At 42.4% G+C, this 17,373-nt stretch overlaps 1 pseudogene; it reads right to left on the bottom strand.

Moving 5' to 3' along the window:
- The window catches only part of LOC121843873, a 68,195-nt pseudogene extending 51,026 nt beyond the window's left edge, over positions 1 to 17,169 (bottom strand).
- Positions 17,170 to 17,373: the final 204 nt, after the last annotated feature.

Below are 17,373 nucleotides of genomic sequence, written 5' to 3'. Positions count from 1 at the left end.
ATCTGCTCAGATAACACGTCTATAACATGATGTATCTGCTCAGATAACACGTCTATAACATGATGTATCTGTTCAGATAACACGTCTATAACACATCTATAACACGTCTATAACATGATGTATCTGTTCAGATAACACGTCTATAACACGTCTATAACACGTCTATAACATGATGTATCTGCTCAGATAACACGTCTATAACACGTCTATAACATGATGTATCTGTTCAGATAACACGTCTATAACATGATGTATCTGCTCAGATAACACGTCTATAACACGTCTATAACATGATGTATCTGCTCAGATAACACGTCTATAACACGTCTATAACATGATGTATCTGCTCAGATAACACGTCTATAACACGTCTATAACATGATGTATCTGCTCAGATAACACGTCTATAACATGATGTATCTGCTCAGATAACACGTCTATAACACGTCTATAACATGATGTATCTGCTCAGATAACACGTCTATAACACGTCTATAACATGTATCTGCTCAGATAACACGTCTATAACATGATGTATCTGCTCAGATAACACGTCTATAACACGTCTATAACACGTCTATAACATGATGTATCTGCTCAGATAACATGTCTATAACATGATGTATCTGCTCAGATAACACGTCTATAACACGTCTATAACATGTATCTGCTCAGATAACACGTCTATAACACGTCTATAACATGATGTATCTGCTCAGATAACACGTCTATAACATGATGTATCTGCTCAGATAACACGTCTATAACATGTCTATAACATGTCTATAACATGATGTATCTGCTCAGATAACACGTCTATAACACGTCTATAACACGTCTATAACACGATGTATCTGCTCAGATAACACATCTATAACACGTCTATAACATGATGTATCTGCTCAGATAACATGTCTATAACATGATGTATCTGCTCAGATAACACGTCTATAACACGTCTGCTATAACACGTCTATAACACGTCTATAACATGATGTATCTGCTCACGATAACATGATGTATCTGTCTATAACACGTCTATAACATGATGTATCTGCTTAACAGATAACACGATGTATCTGTTCTATAACATGATGTATCTGCTCAGATAACACGTCTATAACATGATGTATCTGCTCAGATAACACGTCTATAACATGATGTATCTGCTCAGATAACACGTCTATAACATGATGTATCTGCTCAGATAACACGTCTATAACATGATGTATCTGCTCAGATAACACGTCTATAACATGATGTATCTGCTCAGATAACACGTCTATAACATGATGTATCTGCTCAGATAACACGTCTATAACACGTCTATAACATGTCTATAACATGATGTATCTGCTCAGATAACACATCTATAACACGTCTATAACATGATGTATCTGCTCAGATAACATGTCTATAACATGATGTATCTGCTCAGATAACACGTCTATAACATGATGTATCTGTTCAGATAACACGTCTATAACACGTCTATAACACGTCTATAACACGTCTATAACATGATGTATCTGCTCAGATAACATGTCTATAACATGATGTATCTGTTCAGATAACACGTCTATAACATGATGTATCTGCTCAGATAACACGTCTATAACATGATGTATCTGCTCAGATAACACGTCTATAACACGTCTATAACACGTCTATAACACGTCTATAACATGATGTATCTGCTCAGATAACACGTCTATAACACGTCTATAACATGATGTATCTGTTCAGATAACACGTCTATAACACGTCTATAACATGATGTATCTGCTCAGATAACACGTCTATAACATGATGTATCTGCTCAGATAACACGTCTATAACATGATGTATCTGTTCAGATAACACGTCTATAACACGTCTATAACACGCTATAACACGTCTATAACACGATCTATCTGCACGTCAGATAACACGTCTATAACACGTCTATAACATGATGTATCTGTTCAGATAACACGTCTATAACACGTCTACATGATGTATCTGCTCAGATAACACGATCTATAACACGTCTATAACATGATGTATCTGCTCAGATAACACGTCTATAACACGTCTATAACATGATGTATCTGCTCAGATAACACGTCTATAACACGTCTATAACATGATATATCTGCTGCTCAGATAACACGTCTATAACATGATGTATCTGCTCAGATAACACGTCTATAACATGATGTATCTGCTCAGATAACACGTCTATAACATGATGTATCTGCTCAGATAACACGTCTATAACATGATGTATCTGTTCAGATAACACGTCTATAACATGATGTATCTGCTCAGATAACACGTCTATAACACGTCTATAACATGATGTATCTGTTCAGATAACACGTCTATAACACGTCTATAACACGTCTATAACATGATGTATCTGCTCAGATAACACGTCTATAACATGATGTATCTGCTCAGATAACACGTCTATAACATGATGTATCTGCTCAGATAACACGTCTATAACATGATGCATCTGCTCAGATAACACGTCTATAACATGATGTATCTGCTCAGATAACACGTCTATAACACGTCTATAACATGATGTATCTGCTCAGATAACACGTCTATAACACGTCTATAACACGTCTATAACATGATGTATCTGCTCAGATAACACGTCTATAACATGATGTATCTGTTCAGATAACACGTCTATAACACGTCTATAACATGATGTATCTGCTCAGATAACACGTCTATAACACGTCTATAACATGATGTATCTGTTCAGATAACACGTCTATAACACGTCTATAACATGATGTATCTGTTCAGATAACACGTCTATAACACGTCTATAACATGATGTATCTGCTCAGATAACACGTCTATAACACGTCTATAACATGATGTATCTGCTCAGATAACACGTCTATAACACGTCTATAACATGATGTATCTGTTCAGATAACACGTCTATAACATGATGTATCTGCTCAGATAACATGTCTATAACATGATGTATCTGCTCAGATAACATGTCTATAACATGATGTATCTGTTCAGATAACACGTCTATAACATGTATCTGCTCAGATAACACGTCTATAACATGATGTATCTGCTCAGATAACACGTCTATAACATGATGTATCTGTTCAGATAACACGTCTATAACACGTCTATAACATGATGTATCTGCTCAGATAACACGTCTATAACACGTCTATAACACGTCTATAACATGATGTATCTGCTCAGATAACACGTCTATAACACGTCTATAACATGATGTATCTGCTCAGATAACACGTCTATAACACGTCTATAACACGTCTATAACATGATGTATCTGTTCAGATAACACGTCTATAACACGTCTATAACATGATGTATCTGCTCAGATAACACGTCTATAACACGTCTATAACATGATGTATCTGCTCAGATAACACGTCTATAACACGTCTATAACACGTCTATAACATGATGTATCTGTTCAGATAACACGTCTATAACACGTCTATAACATGATGTATCTGCTCAGATAACACGTCTATAACATGATGTATCTGCTCAGATAACACGTCTATAACATGATGTATCTGCTCAGATAACACGTCTATAACATGATGTATCTGCTCAGATAACACGTCTATAACATGATGTATCTGCTCAGATAACACGTCTATAACATGTCTATAACACGTCTATAACACGTCTATAACATGATGTATCTGTTCAGATAACACGTCTATAACATGATGTATCTGCTCAGATAACACGTCTATAACATGATGTATCTGTTCAGATAACACGTCTATAACACGTCTATAACATGATGTATCTGCTCAGATAACACGTCTATAACATGATGTATCTGCTCAGATAACACGTCTATAACATGATGTATCTGCTCAGATAACACGTCTATAACATGATGTATCTGCTCAGATAACACGTCTATAACATGATGTATCTGTTCAGATAACACGTCTATAACACGTCTATAACATGATGTATCTGCTCAGATAACACGTCTATAACACGTCTATAACATGATGTATCTGCTCAGATAACACGTCTATAACATGATGTATCTGCTCAGATAACACGTCTATAACACGTCTATAACATGATGTATCTGTTCAGATAACACGTCTATAACATGATGTATCTGCTCAGATAACACGTCTATAACACGTCTATAACATGATGTATCTGTTCAGATAACACGTCTATAACACGTCTATAACACGTCTATAACACGTCTATAACATGTCTATAACATGATATATCTGTTCAGATAACACGTCTATAACACGTCTATAACACGTCTATAACACGTCTATAACATGTCTATAACATGATGTATCTGTTCAGATAACACGTCTATAACATGATGTATCTGCTCAGATAACACGTCTATAACACGTCTATAACATGATGTATCTGCTCAGATAACACGTCTATAACACGTCTATAACATGATGTATCTGCTCAGATAACACGTCTATAACATGATGTATCTGTTCAGATAACACGTCTATAACACGTCTATAACACGTCTATAACACGTCTATAACATGATGTATCTGCTCAGATAACATGTCTATAACATGATGTATCTGTTCAGATAACACGTCTATAACACGTCTATAACATGATGTATCTGCTCAGATAACACGTCTATAACATGATGTATCTGCTCAGATAACACATCTATAACACGTCTATAACATGATGTATCTGCTCAGATAACACGTCTATAACACGTCTATAACACGTCTATAACATGATGTATCTGCTCAGATAACACGTCTATAACACGTCTATAACACGTCTATAACATGATGTATCTGCAGATAACACGATAACACGTCTATAACACGTCTAACAATAACACGTCTATAACATGATGTATCTGCTCAGATAACACGTCTATAACACGTCTATAACATGATGTATCTGCTCAGATAACACGTCTATAACACGTCTATAACATGATGTATCTGCTCAGATAACACGTCTATAACACGTCTATAACATGATGTATCTGCTCAGATAACACGTCTATATGTGTATTGAGCTGTGAGAGCTTGAGAGAGGAGGAAACACACACACAAAAACGACAGGGAGCTCTCTACACCAACATGAGATTGATTTGTATTAACAGAAATGGACGAGGAAGGGGCCTACTTTGTCTCTGATCCAACAGAACCGTAGGAAACACCTAGTGATGCCCTCAACAGAACCATAGGAACACCTACAGACAGAAGCACAGCTAGTGTTTTGGTCTCTGCTCTGGGCTGTCAGACAGAATCACAGACAGTATTTGGTCTCTGTTCTGGGCTGTCAGACAGAATCACAGCCAGTGTTTGGTCTTGCCTCGGGTCTCTGCTCTGGGCTGTCAGACAGAATCACAGACAGTATTTGGTCTCTGTTCTGGGCTGTCAGACAGAATCACAGCAGTGTTTGGTCTCTGTTCTGGGCTGTCAGACAGAATCACAGCCAGTGTTTGGTCTTGCCTGGTCTCTGTTCTGGGCTGTCAGACAGAATCACAGCCAGTGTTTGGTCTTGCCTCGGGTCTCTGCTCTGGGCTGTCAGACAGAATCACAGCCAGTGTTTGGTCTCTGTTCTGGGCTGTCAGACAGAATCACAGCCAGTGTTTGGTCTCTGTTCTGGGCTGTCAGACAGAATCACAGCCAGTGTTTGGTCTCTGCACTAGGCTGTCAGACAGAATCACAGCCAGTGTTTGGTCTTGCCTCGGGTCTCTGTTCTGGGCTGTCAGACAGAATCACAGCCAGTGTTTGGTCTTGCCTCGGTCTCTGCACTAGGCTGTGTTTGGTCTTGCCTCGGGTCTCTGCTCTAGTCTGTCAGACAGAATCACAGCCAGTGTTTTAGTCTCTGCTCTAGGCTGTCAGACAGAATCACAGCTAGTGTTTGGTCTTGCCTCGGGTCTCTGCACTAGGCTGTCGGACAGAATCACAGCTAGTGTTTGGTCTTGCCTCGGGTCTCTGCACTAGGCTGTCAGACAGAATCACAGCCAGTGTTTGGTCTTGCCTCGGGTCTCTGTTCTGGGCTGTCAGACAGAATCACAGCCAGTGTTTGGTCTTGCCTCGGGTCTCTGTTCTGGGCTGTCAGACAGAATCACAGCCCTGGGGGGTAATAAATGCTGTCACATAAAGCACAGATACAAGGTCTAGACCCAGGATGACATTCAACAGGCATGACAGGATAAACTCCTCGTCTATAATCGATTCCATTCAGAATATTCTTCAAAAAGAGACTGTGTATTTCTGGGGTGAAATATCTCACTTGGCTCTGTAGACTGGAAGTTGTTATGACATAGCAGATGACATGATTTATTAACCTAAACAATGTGTCTGATCCACACAGAATAACAACGTGTCTGATCCACACAGAATAACGACGTGTCTGATCCACACAGAATAACAACGTGTCTGATCCACACAGAATAACAACGTGTCTGATCCACACAGAATAACAACGTGTCTGATCCACACAGAATAACAATGTGTCTGATCCACACAGAATAACAAACAATGTCTGATCCACACAGAATAATAATGGGTCTGATCCACACAGAATACCAATGTGTCTGATCCACACAGAATAACAACGTGTCTGATCCACACAGAATAACAACGTGTCTGATCCACACAGAATAACAATGTGTCTGATCCACTAACTCATACACACAGAATAACAACGTTAGTGCACACAGAATAATAATGGGTCTGATCCACACAGAATAACAATGTGTCTGATCCAGTGAATACTAACTCATACACAGAATAACAACGTGATCGTTAGTGCTCTAACTCAGAATACATCGTAACTGACGTTAGTGCTCTAACATACATCGTAACTGACGTTAGTGCTCTAACTCACACATCGAATAACTGACGTTAGTGCTCTAACTCATACATCAGAATAACAATGGGTTAGTGCTCTAACTCATACATCGTAACTGACGTTAGTGCTCTAACTCATACATCGTAACTGACGTTAGTGCTCTAACTCATACATCGTAACTGACGTTAGTGCTCTAACTCATACATCGTAACTGACGTTAGTGCTCTAACTCATACATCGTAACTGACGTTAGTGCTCTAACTCATACATCGTAACTGACGTTAGTGCTCTAACTCATACATCGTAACTGACGTTAGTGCTCTAACTCATACATCGTAACTGACGTTAGTGCTCTAACTCATACATCGTAACTGACGTTAGTGCTCTAACTCATACATCGTAACTGACGTTAGTGCTCTAACTCATACATCGTAACTGACGTTAGTGCTCTAACTCATACATCGTAACTGACGTTAGTGCTCTAACTCATACATCATAACTGACGTTAGTGCTCTAACTCATACATCGTAACTGACGTTAGTGCTCTAACTCATACATCGTAACTGACGTTAGTGCTCTAACTCATACATCATAACTGACGTTAGTGCTCTAACTCATACATCATAACTGACGTTAGTGCTCTAACTCACACATCAAACTGTAGAACCCAGTTTCCTACATTTGAACATAAAAATTGTTTTTATCAAACCAAACTGTGCTACGTTTTATCTCTGGGACCCCCAGGATGACCAATCAGAGCCAGATGACTGAATGTAAGTACATTATTTACCTTCAGAGGTGAACGTATCAGAACCAGTTGATGTGATAAAAGGGTTGTGTTGTTATGGACTCTCGTCAAACAACAGCATGGTATTCTTTCACTGTAATACTACTGTAAATTGGACAGTGCAGTTAGATTAACAATGCCCATATGAGACATGTCTATGTCCCGGAAAGTTGGCTGTAGTTTACCACGTCATTCCAGTCACGTTAGCAACAACCGCACCGGTTTAGGGACACCCATCCTGTAGTTAAGGTAGAAGCGTTTGGAAATGTATTCTGTTCTCATTTACAATAAAATCTCACACACACACACACACACACACACACACACACTGAGGTGGTGGCGTTGCCATGCAACCGAGAGTAGGCGGCAGCATATTCAGACTGCTGAGAGAAGAGGGCTGCAGACAGGCCCAGCTGTGTGTGTGTGTGTGTGTGTACCTACCTGTGAAAAAGGACTGACTTGACGAGTGTCACCACATCACGACTGGCGTTGTACCCGGCACACACGATGGCCACGTGAATGGTCTGAGAGGAGAGAGAGAGAACGGAAGAGAGAGACAGAGAGGGAGAGAGAGAGAGAGAGGAGAGACAGAGAGAGAGAGAGAGAGAACAGAGAGAGAGAGACAGAGACAGAGAGAGAGAACGGAAGAGAGAGAGAGGAGAGAGAGAGAGAGAGGGAGACAGAGAGAGAGAGAGAGAGAGAGAGAGAGAGAGAGAGAGAGAGAGAGAGACAGAGAGAGACAGAGAGAGAGAGAGAGAGAGAGACAGAGAGACAGAGAGAGAGAGAGAGAGAGAGAGAGACAGAGAGACAGAGAGACAGAGAGACAGAGAGACAGAGAGACAGAGAGACAGAGAGAGAGAGACAGAGACAGAGAGAGAGAGAGAGAGAGAGTAAAGAACATTATTTTCTACAAAGTCCAAAATGATTTGTCCTCTGCTTGTAGCAGTAACAGAACCCCTTATCACATGTCTCTGAACACTAAGCACCATTTAGTTAGGTAATTATTTCAGAGGGAATAGTGTTTATCCCACATCAAGACTAAATCCCACATTAGAACCCACTATAGTAGCACCAGGGGAAGAATACCGTATGTAAACTAGATCAAGCCCAGGGTTATTCATCTTACTGCCCTCTAGGAACCAATCAGCACGAGGCTAAAGCCCTCTATACATGGGGGTTGTACATTTGGTCACAGTATTGTATTGAACATTCGTTTCAGGACTGAGGCCCGACTGAGTGTTGTCCTCAATGCTATTGTCTTGACGCTGATGAAGATTTAAACAAAACTGCATTACAGGGTTGCTTGGGAAATACAAGGAGTCAAATCATTAGTAGGAAAAACATTTGGTCATCGTTGTGATGACGCCAGATTGACTTTAGACGCAATATAACGTTAGCCAGCTAACTAAGATCGAGGGGACAACAGTAACTTAGCTAGCTGACATTAGCATCGTTAGCAATTTTTAACAAACTTTAACAAAGTACACATTTAAAAAATATAAAAAATTATTTCACCTTTATTTAACCAGGTAGGCAAGTTGAGAACGCATTCTCATTTACAATTGCGACCTGGCCAAGATAAAGCAAAGCAGTTTGACACATACAACGACACAGAGTTACACATTGAGTATACGGGACACGAGTACACGGGAAGACGAGGACAAAAAGACGTCTGAACTGCTATGCCATCTTGGAAGACTATAATGAAAGAATCACAATGACGGCAAAGTTGTTTCCGACTAATTATTTACCTACTTTAGCAAATGTTAACGTCCAGACCACTATAGTGTCATTTATATCAAACAGTCATAATCCCTGTTCATAATGACTGTTGGGCCTCGCGTCTACTGCTGGGCCTCGCGTCTACTGCTGGGCCTCGTCTACTGCTGGGCCTCTACTGCTGGGCCTCGCGTCTACTGCTGGGCCTGGCTGGGCCTCGCGCCCTCGCGTCTACTGCTGCTGGCCTCGCGTCTACTGCTGGGCCTCGCTGCTGTTGGGCCTCACGTCTGCTGTCTCACGTCTGCTGTTGGGCCTCACTGGTGGGCCTGTCTGCTGGGCCTCACGGCCTCACGTCGTCCTACTGCTGGTGGGCCTCACGTCTGCTGGGCCTCACGGGCCTCACGTGCTGCTGGGGGCCTCACGTCCTGCTGTGGGCCTGGGCCTCACGTCTACTGCTGGGCCTCACGTCTACTGCTGGGCCTCACGTCTAGCCCTGCCTACTGTTGGGCCTCAGTCTACTGTCTGCTGCAGAGTCCGTAGAACAGTAAAAACAATGGTAACGACGCGACCGAGAGACTGAGGAGCAACACACGCATCAACAGGGAGTCTAAATGCACAGCACTTCCCCTGTTGTCCTGTTGAGTTGAAAGATTCATATATTTGGCAACCTCATATGACTCCTAAATGACTCTTATCTGACTCCTAAATGAATCCTACTTAAGTCCATTTCAGTCTCTCATACTGATGTGAAAGAGTTTCTGCAGCCTGTTCCAGCATCTCTCCTCTCTTCTTAAATCATTTCTTCCATCTCTCCTCTTTTCTCAAATCATTTCTTCCATCTCTCCTCTTTTCTCAAATCCTTTCTTCCATCTCTCCTCTTTTCTCAAATAATTTCTTCAGTCTCTCCTCAAATAATGTATTCTCTAAATGCCTGTAGTAGGGTGTTATCACCCAATCAGAGGGTCGTTGTAAAGCTGGGAGGAGGAGTGACTCAGACAGGCTCCTCATAGTTTAATCTCTCAAATAAATAAAACATCTCTGGTCCTTCTCTACAAACTCTGTTAGTTCATTATCTACGGTCTTCTCTACAAACACACACTGTTAGTTCATTATCTATGGTCTTCTCTACAAACACACACTGTTAGTTCATTATCTATAGTCTTCTCTACAAACACACATTGTTAGTTCATTATCTACGGTCTTCTCTACAAACGCTGTTAGTTCATTATCTACAGTCTTCTCTACAAACACACACTGTTAGTTCATTATCTATAGTCTTCTCTACAAACACACACTGTTAGTTCATTATCTACGGTCTTCTCTACAAACACACACTGTTAGCCTGTTAGTTCATTATCTATAGTCTTCTCTACAAACACACACTGTTAGTTCATTATCTATAGTCTTCTCTACAAACACACACTGTTAGCCTGTTAGTTCATTATCTATAGTCTTCTCTACAAACACACACTGTTAGCCTGTTAGTTCATTATCCACGGTCTTCTCTACAAACACACACTGTTAGCCTGTTAGTTCATTATCTATGGTCTTCTCTACAAACACAGACAGTGGTCACAGACTGAGGACAGATGAGTAGAGATGGACCAATCAGGACAGTAGAATTGGACCAATCAGGACAGTAGAGATGGACCAATAAGGACAGTAGAGATGGACCAATAAGGACAGTAGAGATGGACCAATAAGGACAGTAGAGATGGACCAATCAGGACAGTAGAGATGGACCAATAAGGACAGTAGAGATGGACCAATAAGGACAGTAGAGATGGACCAATCAGGACAGTAGAGATGGACCAATCAGGACAGTAGAGATGGACCAATCAGGACAGTAGAGATGGACCAATCAGGACAGTAGAGATGGACCAATCAGGACAGTAGACATGGACCAATAAGGACAGTAGAGATGGACCAATAAGGACAGCAGAGATGGACCAATAAGGACAGTAGAGATGGACCAATAAGGACAGTAGAGATGGGCCAATAGGGACAGTAGAGATGGGCCAATAGGGACAGTAGAGCTGGGCCAATCAGGACAGTAGAGATGGGCCAATCAGGACAGTAGAGATGGGCCAATAAGGACAGTAGAGATGGACCAATAAGGACAGTAGAGATGGGCCAATAAGGACAGTAGAGATGGACCAATCAGGACAGTAGAGATGGACCAATAAGGACAGTAGAGATGGACCAATCGGGACAGTAGAGATGGACCAATAAGGACAGTAGATATGGACCAATAAGGACAGTAGATATGGACCAATAAGGACAGTAGATATGGACCAATAAGGACAGTAGAGATGGACCAATCAGGACAGTAGAGATAGGCCAAGCAGGACAGTAGAGATGGGCCAATAAGGACATTAGAGATGGACCACTCAGGACTACTCAAAGCACAGTGCAGCTGGTAATACCCATCATGCCCTTTGTCAGAGCCTTGCTAGTGATGAACGTGTCTGAAATGGGTATAATGTATAGACACAACAGAGGGCATATAGAAGAGATTTACTGTGACATCACAGTACTAAAGACCCTCCAACAAACCTGCTGTTAGAATGACCTGACAGACAGACACTTAATGAGAGTAGCCATAATATCACAGTATTTAATACGACCAGGCTTTAATAAATAAATAGTCCGGGTGGCCATTTGATTAATTGTTCAGCAGTCTTATGGCTTGGGGGGGTAGAGGCTGTTTAAGGAGCCTTTTGGTCCTAGACTTGGTGCTCCGGTACCGCTTGCCGTGAGGTAGCAGAGAGAACAGTCTATGACTTGGGTGACTGAAGTCTTTGACAATTTATCCAAGACTGACCAGTATGAAAATGTATGAACTCTGGTAATTGACAAAATAAAATTAAAAAAAGTAGATTAGTGAATATATAAAATAGAAAGGTTTGTTAGATGTTTGGATGACCTTAGGTGGAGGTATAACACGAATGGACTACATGCAGTGCTGAAGGTCACATTACTGGTGCATTTCTCTAGCTGATAGAGAATCAATACCCACGTACACAGTACTGTCAGGATCAACTGTAGGAGGGGCTAACACACTAAACAGACAGGCTGATCTTATCTGATCTCCTCCTAGTGTAACTCACCTGACACTAGTCTACCAGTCTTATCTTATCTCCTCCTAGTGTAACTCACCTGACACTAGTCTACCAGTCTTATCTCCTCCTAGTGTAACTCACCTGACACTAGTCTACCAGTCTTATCTTATCTCCTCCTAGTGTAACTCACCTGACACTAGTCTACCAGTCTTATCTCCTCCTAGTGTAACTCACCTGACACTAGTCTACCAGTCTTATCTCCTCCTAGTGTAACTCACCTGACACTCTAGTCTATCTCCTCCGAGTCTTATCTCAGTCTTATCTTATCTCCTCCTAGTGTAACTCACCTGACACTAGTCTACCAGTCTTATCTCCTCCTAGTGTAACTCTGACACTAGTCTACCAGTCACTAGTGTAACTCACCTGACACTAGTCTACCAGTCTTATCTTATCTCCTCCTAGTGTAGTGTAACTCACCTGACACTAGTCTACCAGTCTTATCTTATCTCCTCCTAGTGTACTCACCTGACACCTGACACTCAGTCTACCAGTCTTATCTCCTCCTAGTGTAACTCACCTGACACTAGTCTAGTCTTATCTCCTCCTAGTGTAACTCAGTCTTCTTATCTTATCTCTCCTAGTGTAACTCACCTGACACTAGTCTACCAGTCTTATCTTATCTCCTCCTAGTGTAACTCACCTGACACTAGTCTACCAGTCTTATCTCCTCCTAGTGTAACTCACCTGACACTAGTCTACCAGTCTTATCTCCTCCTAGTGTAACTCACCTGACACTAGTCTACCAGTCTTATCTTATCTCCCCTAGTGTTACCCTGACACTAGTCTACTAGTCTTATCTCCTCCTAGTGTAACTCACCTGACACTAGTCTACCAGTCTTATCTCCTCCTAGTGTAACTCACCTGACACTAGTCTACCAGTCTTATCTCCTCCTAGTGTTACTCACCTGACACTAGTCTACCAGTCTTATCTCCTCCTAGTGTAACTCACCTGACACTAGTCTACCAGTCTTATCTCCTCCTAGTGTAACTCACCTGACACTAGTCTACCAGTCTTATCTTATCTCCTCCTAGTGTTACTCACACTGACACTAGTCTATCTCCTCCTAGTCTCACCTATCTTATCTCTCCTCCTAGTGTAACTCACCTGACACTAGTCTACCAGTCTTATCTTATCTCTCCTAGTGTAACTCACCTGACACTAGTCTACCAGTCTTATCTCCTCCTAGTGTAACTCACCTGACACTCTAGTCTTATCTTATCTCCTCCTAGTGTAACTCACCTGACACTAGTCTACTAGTCTTATCTTATCTCCTCCTAGTGTAACTCACCTCACACTTGTCTACCGCTGGCTGCTGCACACAGTCTGACCTGTTGCCCGAGGAGCCAGCTTTAAGCCCCGCCTCGTTGTCCCCTGTTCCCTCCTCCGAGTGAGTCTTGCTCTGGTTGCCGCGGTGATTGGTGTGATGTGAAGCAGGGCCAGCAGGGCTCTCGGGGGTCGGCTGAGTTCACGCCGGAGAAGTTGGTTCTCCTCTTCGACCTCACGGACCCTCAGCTCCAACGCCTCCCTAGACACACCCCTCCCAAGGCCCCGCCCCTGGCCGTCAACGTGGACAACTGAGGCAACAGGGGCGACAGGGGGAGGGGCTTCACTGTAGAGGAGACAGAGAAACAGGAAGTTGATCAGAAGCAATAGTGCCACATTCATTAAGTTAACTGAGGGCCACGTTAAATCAGCTCACTGGCCAGTTGCGGATCGTAAACCACGAGTTTAAGACCACTGCAATAAGCCATTCGGCTGGTCCCAGAGAAGTATGTGTTCAAGCCAACTGATCTTCAGCTGGCTAAAGCTCAGGCAGAATTGGTACAAGCCCCGCAGCAGGATATCATCACTTCCGGGTATAGACTCAGCAGGGTTCTCAATTTCAACTTTAACTCAACTCTTAACTCGGCTTGCCTCAACTTCTCTCCGTGAATCAATATGAATCACTGACATTGCTGGATGTGATGTGAGGAAAGATGAAACCAGAGCACTACGACTGCAGAAGAAGCACCGGAGACAAGGAGTAATGTCACTTATTAGTGTTTAGTTTATATATATATATATATACATATATCAGCCTAGCATCAGTGACTAGTGTTTAGTATATCTATCAGCCTAGCATCAGTGACTAGTGTTTAGCATATCTATCAGCCTAGCATCACTGATTAGTATATATATATCAACCGAGCATCAGTGATTAGTATATCTATCAGCCTAGCTGTGGAGGAGATGTTAAAGTGTTCCCAGCATCAGTGATGTTTTATATCACTGTACTAAGAGGAGATGTTAAAGTGTTCCCAGCATCAGCGATGTTTTATATCACTGTACTAAGAGGAGATGTTAAAGTGTTCACAGCATCAGCGATGTTTTATATCACTGTACTAAGAGGAGATGTTAAAGTGTTCCCAGCATCAGCGATGTTTTATATCACTGTACTAAGAGGAGATGTTAAAGTGTTCCCAGCAGCAGCAGCATCGGGCTGAATGTCAAAAGACCTAATGGAGGCTGAGGTTTCAAATTAGCAGTCAGGTCCAAGTGATGCATCTCTAGCCTTGGAGCACACAGATATCGTTCAATCAATATCCTGGATACTGAGAGGAGAGCCGGGGGCTATAGCACCGCGCACCAGGCTCTAATTTCAGCCAGTATCAATTTCTCCTCTTCTCTTCCCCCCCGATATGTCCCCAGACATGAGAGAATATGGTATATATAATATATAATATATAATATATATATACTTTTGTGTCATTTAATATCAAGCCAAATAAAACTTCTGAAGTCCAGAACAACATTTGTAGTGTTGCAAAACAGAGAGAGAAAAAAAAACCCGAGAACATTCATTGTAAGGAAATGAAATACGAGAACAAATGTTTTGTAAATTAATGGGACATTTTGTCTTATTCTTCTTCTTGTTGAAACATTGAACCTTTGAGTTATTTAGCAGATGCTCTTATCCAGAGGATTTTTAAGGAAATCACCATGGCGATCAAACACCGTGGCCGTCAATCACCATGGCGATCAAACACCGTGGCCAGCAAACACCATGGCCATCAATCACCATGACGATCAAACACCATGGCCATCAATCACCATGGCGATCAAACACCGTGGCCATCAATCACCGTCTATTGTCCCCATCTATTGTCCCGATCTTTGCCTGCTATTGTCCCCATCTATTGTCCCGATCTTTGCCTGCTATTGTCCCCATCTATTGTCCCCATCTTTGCCTGCTATTGTCACCATCTAATGTCCCTATCTTTGCCTGCTATTGTCCCTATCTATTGTCCCCATCTTTGCCTGCTATTGTCTCCATCTTTGCCTGCTATTGTCCCTATCTATTGTCCCTATCTATTGTCTCCATCTTTGCCTGCTATTGTCCCTATCTATTGTCCCTATCTATTGTCCCCATCTTTGCCTGTATGTCCCTATCTTTGCCTGCTATTGTCCCTATCTATTGTCCCTATTTTTGCCTGCTATTGTCCCTATCTATTGTGGGTTAACTGCCTTGTTCAGGGGAACAGTGGGTTAACTGCCTTGTTCAGGGGAACAGTGGGTTAACTGCCTTGTTCAAGGGAACAGTGGGTTAACTGCCTTGTTCAGGGGAACAGTGGGTTAACTGCCTTGTTCAAGGGAACAGTGGGTTAACTGCCTTGTTCAGGGGAACAGTGGGTTAACTGCCTTGTTCAAGGGAACAGTGGGCTAACTGCCTTGTTCAAGGGAACAGTGGGTTAACTGCCTTGTTCAGGGGAACAGTGGGTTAACTGCCTTGTTCAGGGAACAGTGGGTTAACTGCCTTGTTCAGGGGAACAGTGGGTTAACTGCCTTGCTCAGGGCCAGGGGAACAGTGGGTTAACTGCCTTGTTCAGGGCCCGGGGAACAGTGGGTTAACTGCCTTGTTCAGGGGAAGAACATCAGATTTCTTTACCTTGTCAGCTCGGGGATTCGATCCAGCAACCTTCCGGTTACTAGTCCAACACTCTAACCACTAGGCTACCTGCTGGTTACTAGTCCAACACTCTAACCACTAGGCTACCTGCTGGTTACTAGTCCAACACTCTAACCACTAGGCTACCTGCTGGTTACTAGTCCAACGCTCTAACCACTAGGCTACCTGCTGGTTACTAGTCCAACGCTCTAACCACTAGGCTACCTGCTGGTTACTAGTCCAACGCTCTAACCACTAAGCTACCTGCTGGTTACTAGTCCAACGCTCTAACCACTAGGCTACCTGCTGGTTACTAGTCCAACGCTCTAACCACTAAGCTACCTGCTGGTTACTAGCCCAACGCTTTAACCACTAGGCTACCTGCTGGTTACTAGGCTAGTACAACGCTCTAACCACTAGGCTACCTGCTGGTTACTAGTCCAGCGCTCTAACCACTAGGCTACCTGCTGGTTACTAGTCCAACGCTCTAACCACTAGGCTACCTGCTGGTTACTAGTCCAACACTCTAACCACTAGGCTACCTGCTGGTTACTGACCCAACACTCTAACCACTAGGCTACCTGCCACCCCACCAGTGATGGTAACATTGCCCTGGGTAGGGGGTGCCATCTTTGGGATGGGATGTTAAATGGATGTCCTGATTTGTTGACATTTAATGTAATACTAGGGGTGTTAACCTCAGTGTCCTGGATAACTGTAATTATGACCACGTAGTCATCCCCCTCACTCCTCACCTCAACACCATGATAGCTGATGTGTGGTGAGTGTTCTGGCACAAAATGGTGGCTATGCATCACCCAGGTGGGCTACACAGATTGGTAGTGGACGACTGTACTTTTGGGTTTTATTCTGGACTTGTGTTGCTTGATATTAAATAGCACTAAAGTAGCTCCAGGAGAGAAACAGCCAATGATGTTTGTGGATAGAAAGAAAAACAGTGTCTCCAGAG

Source organism: Oncorhynchus tshawytscha, unplaced genomic scaffold (assembly GCF_018296145.1).
Source record: "Oncorhynchus tshawytscha isolate Ot180627B unplaced genomic scaffold, Otsh_v2.0 Un_contig_7549_pilon_pilon, whole genome shotgun sequence".
Classification (NCBI taxonomy): Eukaryota; Metazoa; Chordata; class Actinopteri; order Salmoniformes; family Salmonidae; genus Oncorhynchus; species Oncorhynchus tshawytscha.
This window is presented reverse-complemented; position numbering and strand designations above follow the sequence as displayed.